Genomic DNA, 13,313 nt, shown 5'->3' on the forward strand with positions numbered 1-13,313 from the left:
CATGTACAAGTGTCTGTTGATATGTACCAGGGAGTAAATTGAAGACCAGACAGATGGTGCAGCTTATCCAAAGTCACACAGCTCACCAGCCTCACACACAAAAAAACACTTGATGAACTCTCAAGACAAGAATGGCTGCCTGAGGTCCTTCTCTAGATTCATTCAACAAATACTTGTCAAACCTTCTCTGAGTCCAGACTTGCTCTATGAGTTAAGAACAGAGAGATGGCCCAGCCCAGTGGAGAGACAGACCCTGAAAAATCACAGTCTAATAGTGAGGTGGTTGGTGTCTAAAGACCCAGGTATGGGCATCTAAATCTGATGAGCATCAAAAATAAAGCTCTCTTTGTTACTGCTGAGCACATAAAACTGGGAGGGCAAGATCTTTGGAAGAGGGAATTTCAAACTAAGCAGACAACACACACAGATGCCCAGAGGTAAGAGGAAAGCACATTCAAAAAAACACAGGTCGCTTGGAATGGTGGAGGGTAGTGGACTAGACAGGGAGAAAATAGAAGATGAGCAAGGACCAGATGGAGCCCTCAGGGTTGATATTGCCCTCACACCCAAGGGCAGTGGGACACTCTGTAAAGGATTTAAGCAGCAGAAGCCTTGGCCAAATTTTATTTTTCTAAAACAACACCTATCTTGTACCCAGTATCTATGAACTCACAGCCATTCTTCCAACTTACTCATTTGATCCTCACTGGATCGTTGTCATCTTACAGCATCTCAGTTTACAGACAAGGAAGCTGAAACACGGAAAGGCTGAATACCATGCCCAAGATCACACAGCTAATGAGTGGCAGAAACGAGATTCGAACACAGGCACTCTGGCTCCAGAGTCTAAGTGCTCACCCTGGCTGACGTGTTTTCTCTCAGAAATCGGGGTTTGGAGATGTCTTCATGACACTGGAGCCCTGCACAGGGCCAGGCAAAGAAAGGGAATGCATCTAGGCTTCGGGGAAGTGGCCGGCTCAGAGAAAGAATGCCGCTCTCTGAGCCCGAGGTCAATTAGACTTCCTTGGGTGGCTGGTCATTGATGCCTCAGAAACACTCCCCCACCCTACGCCCTCGCTGCGTCGTGCACACCAGCCCACAGTGCACCCCAACCTTTGGAGCACTTATCAGCTTCCCAGATTTCTCTGGGGTTTCTCCCAGCTTAGATTTTCCGGAAGTCCTTTCCGCTTTGCTGCTGATCCTATCTGCCCGTGTGTTTCCCATTAGTGGAATGATTAGCACTCATCTATTTGCATAAACTCAGAGACCCCCCACACTTAGGAGCCTCTGCCTGGCTGGAGACAGACTGCAACACCGGCCCACAGTCTTTCTGGAAACGCCCTTGACCTTGCTAGGCACCTTGGTTTCCTCTTGAAGGTGGGGGTGGTAACAGCATGTCACCCCATGGAGACACACAGACAAACTGCTGAACCAGTAAAGAGCCAGATATAAGTGTTATGACTGCCCTCCAACACAGCAACCCAGCCAAAGAGAAGCTACCCAATATCCCCAGCTCTGTCACACCCACTTTTCACTTCAGAGACTAGCATTATTCAAAATGTACAGACGATGTTTAAAAATAGATATTGAAAAAATAACACACTCGAGCTAATAAACATGCTCATGTCTCAAAGTGACCGTTTGTGAGAACACGTCAGATCGGCTGTCTTAGCAAACTTCAATTATGTGTCATGTGATGCAATCAGCCACGGCCACCATGCAGTTTTAGCAGTCCAGATCCTGTTCGCATAGTACTCCTGAGACTTGGTACCCTCTGCTGTGTGCCTGCCTCCCTTCTGCCTCTGAGTTAACCTTCCCGAATTTACCTTGTAAATAAGATCATGAAGAGCTTGCGTTTCTGTGGGTGGCACGTTCCGTTTTGCATGATGCCCTTCAAGTTTACCCACATTGTCACAAATGACATTCTTTCCTTCTTTTTCAAGGATGACCAGTGCTCCATTCTGTGTGTGTGTGTGTGTGTGTGTCTGTGTGTGTGTGTGTCACCCCTGAGTGTGACATGTCTGTTTTTTCATCGACACGCTCTTGTGCTGTTTCTGTAACTCAGAACTGTTGCGGTGAGCGCTGAGGGTGCAGACACCCCCTCTAGTACTGGCTAAGTTTCTCTGCCTGTGCCCTGGGTGTGAGATTGCCTGGTCTGCCACAGCACAGAGGAGGAAGCCTATACTCCTTGTTTAGCAGGGCCTTAGGAATCACCGTTCTGGCACGTGGTGAGCCCAAGCTAATGTTCTTTGTTGTAATTCTCACCATTCCTTATTAGAAAAGAAATGTGATTCCCATTTTACAGACAGAAAAACTGTAGAGATGTAAGCTTACTAAAAGCAAAGTCACATATCCTTGTGAGCCCAGGTCTCCCTGGCACTGTAAGCCTGAGCTGGCTGTCTTGGACCCACTGCCTGAACAGTCAACCACCCCAGACCCAGGTTTTTCCTGGGAAGGGAAGGTGGAGATCCTTGTGGGGCTGTGCCTCCCTTACCAATGCATAAAATAGACTGGTAGGACGTGCCCGGTGAAGTTAACATAGGCAAGAGTCAGCATTTCTTCAACTCGTGCTAGATGCCAGCCTTCTTAACTGCCCTGTAATGTTATTACCCTCACTTCACACAGGGAGAAACTGAGGCACCTAGAGGTAGAGTCCATTGCCTAAGATCGTGCAACTAGTAAACAAACGCCTAAGCCAGGATTTGAACCAGACCTCACGCCCTGCCCACACAGTACCAGGAATGCTGAGATGCTCAGAGATGCAGTGAAGAATACCCCCCCCCCATGCCACACACGCACACAGGTGTTCTCAATGATCCAGACCACTGTACCATCCGGCCAGCCCCACCTACTTCACTACATCCAGGATGTCTCCGAGTGAAGATGCCTGGGGTGAGGTAGTATGGAGTTTCCAAGGAGTCAGGTTCCTGCTGTAGGAGGAGGTGGCCAGCACACCGGAGGTGGGCAGCCCAGGGGCAATCTCCCTATCAGGGCTTGCTGCTATTTCCATGCTGTGGGCCTCAGATCCTGCTCATGATAGGAAGATTTGTTGCTGTTTCCCAGGCAGGGTGCACCTCACCATGACCCATCTGTTACCTTTTAGAAGGGCCTCAGTGGCCTGGCTGAGTTGCTGGAAAGCAGAACCCACCCTGCCGCTCTCAAGCATTCACCCCAGAAAAGCTCTCAGGCGACTCCATGTCCTCCGTTACTGTAGATCCCAAGTATATCTGCAAGGTTCTGGTTTTCTTAGAATGCCCCAAAGGACCATCGTGGGATACTGTTGGGTCCTAACGATACCCAGCCCAGCCATCTGCTCCCACTCAAACTCAGTGTCCCACCCACCTGGACTGCCCAGAAGAATCAGTAGTGGATGGTGTAGATGAAGTCACTGTCTGCACCAAGAAGCCAGATAGAGGCTGGGGAGCAGAAACTGGTCAAGTGTGAGCACAGCATAACTCCTAAGAGCTTCCCAGAAGCCCGACCTCCTTCTCCTCCTCTATTTGTTCCTCAGACTTCCAGACAAGTCAGCCACGAAACTGAATTCAGTGCCAGGGTCAGAATTCAGTTTCTGAGTCCCTTGCCTGTCTTCCTCGGTTACCTTCCCACCCAAGGCTACTCTAAAATGAAGGCTTGGCCCTGCAGCCATCTCGAACTCCAAGCTCAAGTGACTATGATCCTGTCTCTAGGCTCATAGAGAAGCAGTTACTAGGGATTGCTCAGATCATCCTTGAAGTTGTTTCCAAGCAGGCCCCATTCTGGTTGGCCCTCATTCTGTCCCTTTAGGTAATAAAAAGCCAAGAGGCCAACTCTAGGATAGTCTTGGAGAAGGTTCCCAAAGTGTCTTAGATTTTCCAGGGGGAGGCAGACCTGCTGGCTAGAAGCCCTTGCCCCTCAAGACAAGCAATTGTCCCCTTAATCAAATACATACCAGGACTCTAAAGAGAGCCAGTGACTCACTTACGCTTGGACCTGCTTTCTGGCTCAAAGGAGGAAGTAGGCCTTTTAATGGAAATATCTGTGGAGCTTTCCCCTCTCTCAAGAAAAACAATCTTTCTCTAAAAAATAATAACAATAATAATCTTTTTAAAAACATAACAGTTTAGGCAAGTTGGAGATTCTGCTGCAGGCTCCAAATCATGAAGTCCAAGGCTCCTTCTTCCCATCATCCCCGAGTTTCTCACCTCGGTGGGCACAGGCCACAGGTCAGTGGCTACAGTCATGTGACCAGAAATTCTTGAGATGCTCCAGGAAATGACAGGTTAAGATGGACAGACACCACCCTCTTCTCAAGACCCACTCCTCAGCCAAACCCTGTCTCAGTCTCTCCTGACCCCAACCCCTTGTGTCCTGCATACTCCAGATCTCCACCTCCATCCAGGCTGAGAGCCTTAAACCCCTCATGTGCCACCACAGGTATCCTTTCAGCTTCCAAAAAGTCCAAAAGGACTTCTCCCTCCACTTTAGCCCCTGAGGTGAACTGTTTCTCCTGGGACACTGAAGCCCCTGTTCACAGAGCAGGTATAGAGTCTAGTAAAGCCCAAGTTTAAATGAATCCTACTCTTTTTAATCCACTCATGTCTCCCCACCAACCCAGAAGAGGGATGAAGGTGGACCTATGACTCAACAGCTCCTCTAGACCAATATATCTTCAGATCCATGTTGCAACACACATGATCCCATAACTGATCATGACAGATCCATTTTGCAGCTTCTCCACCCTCACCTCATTCCATTCTGCTTCTGCCAGGAGCCAGGAGTGCCCCTCAGCCAGGCGTGTCCCCAACCTGTACAACATAAGACCCCGTATTGGAAGTGAAGAGGAAAGTGAAGGAAAGGTTGGTTAAACTGAGATGAACATTGTCAGAACAGAGTAAAGATAAGAGGAAATAGTTGGTGAGTTTATATGTTGGATGCAGAACAGTATGCCATGAGTGGCAGTTGCTTCCATGATATGACACAAAGACAACAGAGTAGCAAAGAGCTGTGAGACAGCTACCATTGCATAATACAGACTAAGTGTATAAGCCAAATCTGAACACGTGATAGATACATGGATGGATATATAAATGAACATATGGATAGATGGATGGATTGATCCATGGATGAATGGATGGGTGAGTGGATGGATAGGTTTCAAGGGTTGGTGGGTGAAATAGCTGGTTGGACTAGAGGTAACTCCAGCTGCTTTCACCTCACAAGTCATTAACCATTCAATAGCAACTAGTCTTTAGTCTTTATTAAGAAGTCATGAAGGGCTGGGCACCGTGGCACACACCTTTAATCCCAGCACTTGGAAGGCAAAGGCAGACAGATCTCTGAGAGTTTGAGGCCCACCTAGTCTACAAAATTCCAGGACAGCCAGGACTGTTACACAGAGAAACTCTGTCTCAAGAAGAAGAATGAGGGTGAGGAAGAGAAGAGAAAAAGAAGGAAGAGAAGGAGAAAAAGAAGGAGAAGATGAGGGAGAAAAAGAAGAATCATGACTACAAGCTACCTCCTTCCATCCTGTATGACTGTAAATTACTCTCCCAGTTCTGAAGTCTTTCTGTATTACTGGAGTCCCTCTTGCCCTGGATGGCCAATGTGTCCTGTTATTTATAGGGACAAAGTCATCTCTCACTGTCTGGTCCTTTCCTACTCCATATAGCTTAGGTTCTTTGGCCTTCCCTAACTTCAAACTGAACCTGCTGAGACAGCATGGAGATGGATTGCTATCATCTCTCCCTGAGTGCAGACTCACAGGGTCTGAGGGGTCGCCTCGGCTTCTCTGACCGTGCTTGCACAGGGAACCCACACAGCACTAGTGTGGGACTAGTGGCAGGACTCCTTGTTCCACACACTCACTGCAGAAACAGCAGCTGTAGCTGCTGCCAAGATGGACCTTGGGAAGTTGAGGGTTTGAGATGAGTGGAGGACAGCCCTGTTCGCTGTGCTCCCAGTGACCTCAGCAAGAGGCTCACCAGCCCCCCCTCCCACTGAATGAGCAATCAGGAAAACCACATGTATATTTGCATAATGTTTGTGCTCAATTTGCTTCTTATTTGCATAAGTCCCCTAGCCCACCCTCCTGGGCAATTCTCTAGATGAACATAGTCTCTCATATCCTAGGAAGTGGAAACCTGTCTCATAGCGTCTGGAGGTTCCTCTCTTTAACCTGGCTAGGTCACCCAGGAGATAGGCTGGGGTTGAATCCCAAGAATCGAGCATGCCAGGCTGGTCAGAGTCCTGCAAAAGGACACAGAGGTATGACAGAACTCAGGGAGAGGTGGGTACAGAGAAGAAAGGTACCTGTCAGTCACTGCTTGTTCCCACTCTTTCTCACCATCTTCATTTCCAAAAAGCCCTGGAACAATACCTAGAGAGAAAGAAAAAGGGAGAGAGAGAGAAAAAGAGAGAGAGAGGGATTCTAATCAGGGTAAAAAAAAAATCAAAAAGGATTTTAGAAAGTGAGTTCCTGAGATAGATTTCTAAAGATGAGAATAGTGTAAATAGGCAGTGTAAAGGGCAGAGGCCATGCACCCATAGCACAATATGATTATTCACTTTACAAATTGGGGGATAGCTAATAGATAAATGATTGACAAGCAGTGGACATATAAGCTGAATCAATAGATGGTAAATGATTGATAGATACAAAATGATTAATATAGATAATTGATAAATGGTTAAGAGGTTTTAAACAATGGCTAGCTAATAAATACTAGATTACATAGATGAATGACCAATGAGAAATAATAGACAGTGCACTTATGGATGAATACCTGACTTTGTACCACATGCCAGAGAAACAGTGATGGATCAAGCATGCTCCCTCCAGCCTGTGAGGCAGAAAAGCAAGCAATTAATTAAAATTCAGTGTGGAGAGAGCTATGCTAGAGAGATGTGCAAATTGTTGCTGGAGTACAGAGATGGGAACCATTAATTCAGCTGGGAATGGAATAGCAAAAGACGTGGAATAGACAGTGTCACAAGATTGACATTTGAGTTGAGGGTTCTAAAGAATTAAAAGAAGGTCACCAATAGCTCAGGGTGTGGGGAAGAGCATTTCGGCAGAGAAAATGGTCTGAAGCAATGCATGCACGTACAGGTGAAATACAAGAGGGCCAGACAGAGGGACATTCTAGTAAGAGACAATAAGACAAAAAGCCACCACTCTACTGGGAAGGGTCCTAGCAAATGAATAAATGAATCTGGAAAACCACCGCATGTAAAGAGTGGCAAATGCTTTGTGTAAAGTACCTATTTTTCAACCAGATGTGGGGAAAAGCACCTATAATCCAAGCACTCGGGATAAGCAGTACTAGGAATTCAAGGCCAGTATCTGCCTCACAGTGAGTCTGAGGCCAGCCTCGGTATACCCTGAAGAAAGGAAGAAAGAAAAAAGAGAGAGAGCGAGAAAGGGAAGTTTCAAATTTCAAAGGGACATTACCAGATTACAGACTGGGAGACTGGGGAGGTCATTCCGAGACATGGGGAGACAAATAAAAAAAATGACCCAGAAAGGAAAAGGTTAAGGGTGGATGGATTGTAGGTGGGAGATGCATGCATGTATGAGCTGGTGGATGTTTGGATGGGAACATCAATGAATGATTATCCTGACTGACGCTAGGTGGGCAGATGGGTAGGTGGATAGATGGCAAGCAGATGGATGGATAGGATGGGTGGGTGGACAGGTGGACGAGGATGGGTGGATGAGTGAAGATGAGCAGGTGGATGTTTAATGGATATAGAGATGGGTGCTGGATGTGTGGGTTGATGAATGGAAAGCTAAGTTCATCTGACATCAGTTTTTATAACAATTTGACTAATCGAACACCTGAATGGGTGGTTGCCGAGAGAGGGATCGGCATATACGATGGAAGGGAAGAGGGAGAGTGGACAGAGCTGAATGAATGATGCTGAAGCCAGAGAGGAGTCTACAAATATGTTAGGGAATCTGGAAAGCAAAGAAACACAATGATTAATAGAAAAAGCAATTTCTCACCTGAGAGAGGTAAATAGACCCTAGTTATTAGTTTCATGTTATTTAATTTTTGAGGTGAGGTCTCACCTGCTACTGCAGCATGACTGGGATCATGCTGTGTCACCTGGCCTTGAACTGAGCTCTTTTCTACCTCATCCTCTGGAGTGTGGGGATTACAGGTGTGAGCCCTAATGCCTGGCTGAGCAATCCCGTAATAACAGCAATGATGACAGGAAAAGTTTGCAGTTGGAGGTAACTCTTGTGCCTCCAAATAATAACTGCAAACTTCTTGTACTTTATTTTAAAAACAAAACTAGCAAAGATGTGAAGCTCAGCTTGGAAACTACATCATCACCTCAAAAGTATGGCCAAGAGAACAGATTTTCCTAACTGAATTTAGGGCATTTCGCTTATTCCTGCTTTAGAGATAAGAGCGGCTATCAGTCTATCTCTGGTTCCATACCAACAGTGACACCAGAGATCAAACCCATAGGCCTCTCTCCACTAGGTCAGTAGGAGGAAGCATAGGTAGGGCTAAAAATACAAATGGACAAAACTCATCCATACATTCAGGTGCCTGACCTGGTAATCCTGGCATGACAAGAGCTTGGTAGAAGAGGTCCTGGGAACCCTAGCAGAGGAGTGGCCGGGTGGGCAAAGGAGGTGGGCATGGCTGGGAAGAGATGGCATTGGGAAGTTATAGCTCTTCTTCCCATCCATTTCTCTACCCATGTCTTCCCCTCCTTTGAGATCACCAAGGCTGATCCTGGCTCCAGGATAGCCAGAGTCTCTGGTGTGGAAGGGCAAACCTACAACTTGATCCTGGGAACGTCTATCTTCCATCTTGAGCCAGCTCCACCACCTTTCCACCTCTCCCCTCCTACACTCCAGCTCTCCAAGCCTAGCAGGAAAGGATCCCTCTCTCTTCCATCCCAAATCCATGAGCTTGGCTGTGAATTCTTAGTCAACTGAAGGGCCTACCCTCAGGTTCTTTGCCTGTAAAACAAATCTAATAATCCCAAAGCTTTTATGAGTATGCAATGAAATGTACTCTATCACCTGACTTTGTATCTGTTAAAAGTATACAATCACATTAAACAAATTTTTTAATTTTCTTCTTCTTGCTCAAGGCAAAATGTTCCAAAAAGCCAGATATGGTAGTGCATTCCTTTAATCACAGCACTTAGGAGGCAGAGGCAGGTGAATTTCTCTAAGTTCAAGTCTAGTCTGGTCTACACAGCAAGTTTCAGGATAACCAGGAATATACAATTAAACCCTGTCTCAAAAATAATTATTTTCAGAAAAAAAAAAGTCTTTATCCGAGCACAATTATTTATGCTTATAGCCCCAGCTATGCGCAGGAGGCAGAAGCAGTAGGTTTGCCTGAACTCAAGAATGTTATGTGGCTTAGACATCAAAACATGACCCTGATTTTTTTTTAAAAAGTCTCTGAATAATACATATGTTCTTAAAAATTAGGGACCCCAAGTGTAGCTTAATGGTAAGTTGTTTGCTTAGCATGTGAAAAGCCTGAGGTCAACCTCCAGCACTACAGGAAAACAAAAACATAATGCTATATTGGTATTTCAAAGGCAGAGGAAGGAGGAGCTCTGTGAGTACAAAGCTAGCCTAGTTTACATACCAAGTTCCAGGCCAGACAGAACTACACAATGAGGCTGCCTATAAATAAATAAATAAATAAATAAATAAATAAATAAATAAATAAATAAATAAATCCACAATTATTTAATAAGACAGAAAAGTAAAATGTAGAGGGGGAAAGTCTTGAGGAAAGTTAATATTTAGAATTGCAAGGGTCATTTTCTATGTTTCTATTTCCTAGATACTCTTAATTGTTTATATAGCCCAGCGAACTTTGAACTCATATATATCCTGGCTCAGCCTCCCAAATGCTAGAACTATAGTATGAGCCACTATACCTAGTAGAAAGCCTCTTTTATAAATATTGTTGTCATCATGTTATCTCCATCTAACCAACAACTCCTAACCAATCTGATGGCACCATCACTCAAATCTTCCTTCAGCCAAGTCTAATGATTTGGAAACAAACATACTTTTGCGTGAATCTTCCTGATGTTGATCTTGTTATATTGTTATTGTTTTCCAGTTCTGGGAATCAAACCCATTAGGTAAGCACTCTACCACAGAACTACAACCCTGGTCCCTTCCATTCAATGCTGTCATGACTGTTCGATTGTGACCACATCTCAATATAAACATGATGAAACTTTGGCTATCTAGAACCTTTGCTTAATGCATTATTCCAGAAGCCTGAGCTTTGGAACTGCCATAAATTGGGACTGCATTATGGCTGATCATTCTTAAAAATTGTCTGTTCCAGGCTGGAAGCATAAGTCAGTGCTTGAGCACTTGCTATCAAGCCCAAAGCCCTGGCTTCTATCCTTAGTACCTCAAGAAAGATAAAAGCTTTTTGTCTGACCCACAGAAATTGTCCTACAAAACTATGAAACTGGGAGTGGAGACATGGCTCAGTGGTTAAGAGTATTTGTTGTTTTAGCAGAAGACCCAGGTTTGATTCTCAGCACCCACAAGGCAACTCAGAAACCACCCATAACTCCATTTCCAGGGGATTTAGCACCATCTTCAGATTACCATGGGCACCAGAGACCCACGTGGTACACAGACATTCATGCAGGGAAAACACTCAGATACAAAAAATAAAATCTTAAAATCTAAATTTAAAAATTAAATAAGTATAAATATGCAACTCTTAATGGGAGGGATAGATGGCTCAGTGGTAAAGAGTGAATCCTGCTTTTGTAGAGGTCCTTATTTCACTTCCTATCACTCATGTTGGACAGCTCACAACTGCCTGTAACTCCAGCTCCGGGAGAATCCAAGACAGGGGAGGAGGTGCCCAGTGTTCTGGCTTCTGAAGACACCTGCATTCGTGTGCACATAACCCAAATCCACTGGGGAGGGCACAAACATGCATAATTAAATATAAATGCTTAATAGACTCTTGCCCTAGGCTCTTACTCAAGACATATAGGAAGTAGAAAGTAGTCTAAGCATTTAGTGCTAAGGACAGCCAGGTCTCCTCCCAGCCTAGCTTGGGTAGATATGTCTCACCACATCACTTCTTTTTCCTGTCTCCATTTCCTCAATAATATCATCAACACAAAGTCCCACTTGCTGTATGCTACCACATGTACCCTTTGGGACAAGCATGAGCTCACATCACTCCCCCGGCTCCTGGCAGGTACAGATTGTCATTCTTTCATGCTACACAAGAGAAAAAGACACCCACCTAGAGGCCGAATGGTGCACCCAAAGTTACAGAGCACGCTGACCATGGAGGGAGAGTCTGAAGCCAGGCAGCCTGGCTTTGGCCATAGAACCAGAGGCGTCCAGATTCTCTCATGCTCAGCCTTGGTTTTAAATGCCAAGAGGAGACTCAGCAGCCTGGATGCCTCCCCATCTCCAGAGAGACAAAACACACTCTCACCCACAGCTCCCTGGGGCCTGCTCCAGGCCATGGACAGTACCTCTGAGACCTGCTTTCTTGCTCCCAGTTTCCAACTGTGGCCACCACCACTTAGAAAACTGAAAATCCCAGCCCGGCCTGCTGCCTGCCCTCCAGCCCTGCCAATTCTGAACTTTGTACCTTCAGTTGGATTTTTTTTTATTTTTTTGGCTCTTGTCAAGTGGAAAAAGTATCATTCCTAGGAGGGGTGTATGCGTGTGTGTGTGTGTGTGTGTGTGTGTGTGTGTGTGTGTGTGTGTGTGTGTGTTTCCCTGGATATAGGAATAAAATGACATACTTGGCCCTTCCCCCAACTTCCAGTTGTATAACACCGGAAGAGACAAGGAGACAAGGAGCTGGACAGAAACGCAAGGAGGTGGCCACAGCCTCCTGCCCACTCGCCCCCATCCCACCACAGGCCACACAGCAGGGTTTCCTCTGCAGCCCAATCCCTTCCCTTTCCTTCTGCAAGGAATGACTATTGTGGCCTCTCTGGAAAATGTAGCATTCCTGCCCACCTTCCAGCCTCATCGCCCACAGTACCCTGGCAGAAGCCCCTTTTTCCAGACAAACCAGGCTCCTCATTGATCTCAATACATGGTTCATGCTTTTCTACCTCTGCGCCTTGGCCCACATGTCTTCCAAGAGTGCCTTCCCCTCTCTCACTGGATCCAAACCTACCTCCCTACAAAGGCCTTGCTAGATACAGCACCTGCCTGAGAACTCACTGTCCCGTGCCAGGTGCTGAGACACAGTAACCAAGAAGCCAGGGAGGGCGCAGCTCCAAAACCAGAAAAGTGATTATAAACCACAAATAATGACAGCCCTGCCAGATACTTCTTCCAAGACAGTCTCCCTACCCCTTCCTCCCATCTGGGGCACCATCATAGTCACCAGCACTAGAGCTTGCTCAAAGCAGCCCTGAGCAATCTTTGTCCCTTCCTGCTGCTACCATCTTCTCTTAGTGAAGGTAATGCTCTCAAGACGTCAAAGCCTTCAGCCACACCTACCTTCTCCACTAAGGAAGCTCCCAGAACTATGGTCTTCTAAACTTGGCCTCACTAGGTTGATGGACCTCAACCATGGCAGCCCTTCGTCAATCTCATTGACATACTCCACTGGCCCTGAAGCCTAGGGGATCTTTGACCTGCAACCTGCCTTTCCTCTTGCGCTAGTGTGACACAGCACAGCAAGCTGCAGAAATACCTTGGTACTGTGCCAAATGTACAGGGCAGTGGCAGCTATGGCATGCCCCAGTCAAGCCAGAAAGGCCCCACTACTCGCTGCACACATCTCTACATTGTGCTGAGCAAAGTCATTCCTATGGTCAGGGAAAGATGGTTTTTCACTTTCCTGCTTGGCTCAAAATTGTTCTCTTGGGTAGCTTTCTAATGTCTTTTTAGTACTTTGAGTGTGGGCTGCTTGACAGACAGTGCAGCAGGCAGATGCGGCTTCAACCAGCAAGAAACATCACTTGGCCTGGGGTGAAACTCAGTGGTACAGTCCTTGCTTAGTAAGGGTAGAGCCCTGGGTGCCATCCCCAGCACCCCAAAAGGTACTAATTAATTATTTTTTTAAATCATCTCTCCATTAACTGTCCAGGATTTGAGGTGATGAATACCATTCATCAATGAGTCCACATTTAAAATAATTTGAGGGCTGAGAATATGGTTCAGTAGGCAAGAACACCTGTTGGAAAACACAAGGACCTGAATTTGGATGCCAATCACCTACATTAAAAGCTGGACATGACCACAGGCACCTAGAGGAGAGAGACAGAAGGACCCCTGGATCTTGCTGGTAGAAAAAAAAATGGCAAATTTCAGTTTCAATAAAAGGCTC

General features: G+C 46.0%; 2 long non-coding RNA genes across 2 annotated transcripts in view; both read right to left on the bottom strand.

Annotated features, from left to right (window-relative positions):
• LOC129692541 (uncharacterized) overlaps positions 1–12,551 on the bottom strand; it is a 131,586-nt gene extending 119,035 nt beyond the window's left edge. The window contains exon 1 of the long non-coding RNA XR_008722715.1: positions 12,482–12,551. This is a non-coding gene — a long non-coding RNA (uncharacterized LOC129692541). The remainder of the gene's footprint in view (positions 1–12,481) is intronic.
• On the bottom strand, positions 4,711–6,808 carry LOC129692542 (uncharacterized). Its single transcript, XR_008722716.1, has 3 exons — positions 6,762–6,808; positions 6,289–6,355; positions 4,711–4,784 (listed from the first exon to the last, which is right to left on the bottom strand). It is a non-coding gene; the product is annotated as an uncharacterized LOC129692542 (long non-coding RNA).
• Positions 12,552–13,313: the final 762 nt, after the last annotated feature.

Source organism: Psammomys obesus, unplaced genomic scaffold (assembly GCF_907164565.1).
Source record: "Psammomys obesus unplaced genomic scaffold, mPsaObe1.curated_primary_1811, whole genome shotgun sequence".
Classification (NCBI taxonomy): domain Eukaryota; kingdom Metazoa; phylum Chordata; class Mammalia; order Rodentia; family Muridae; genus Psammomys; species Psammomys obesus.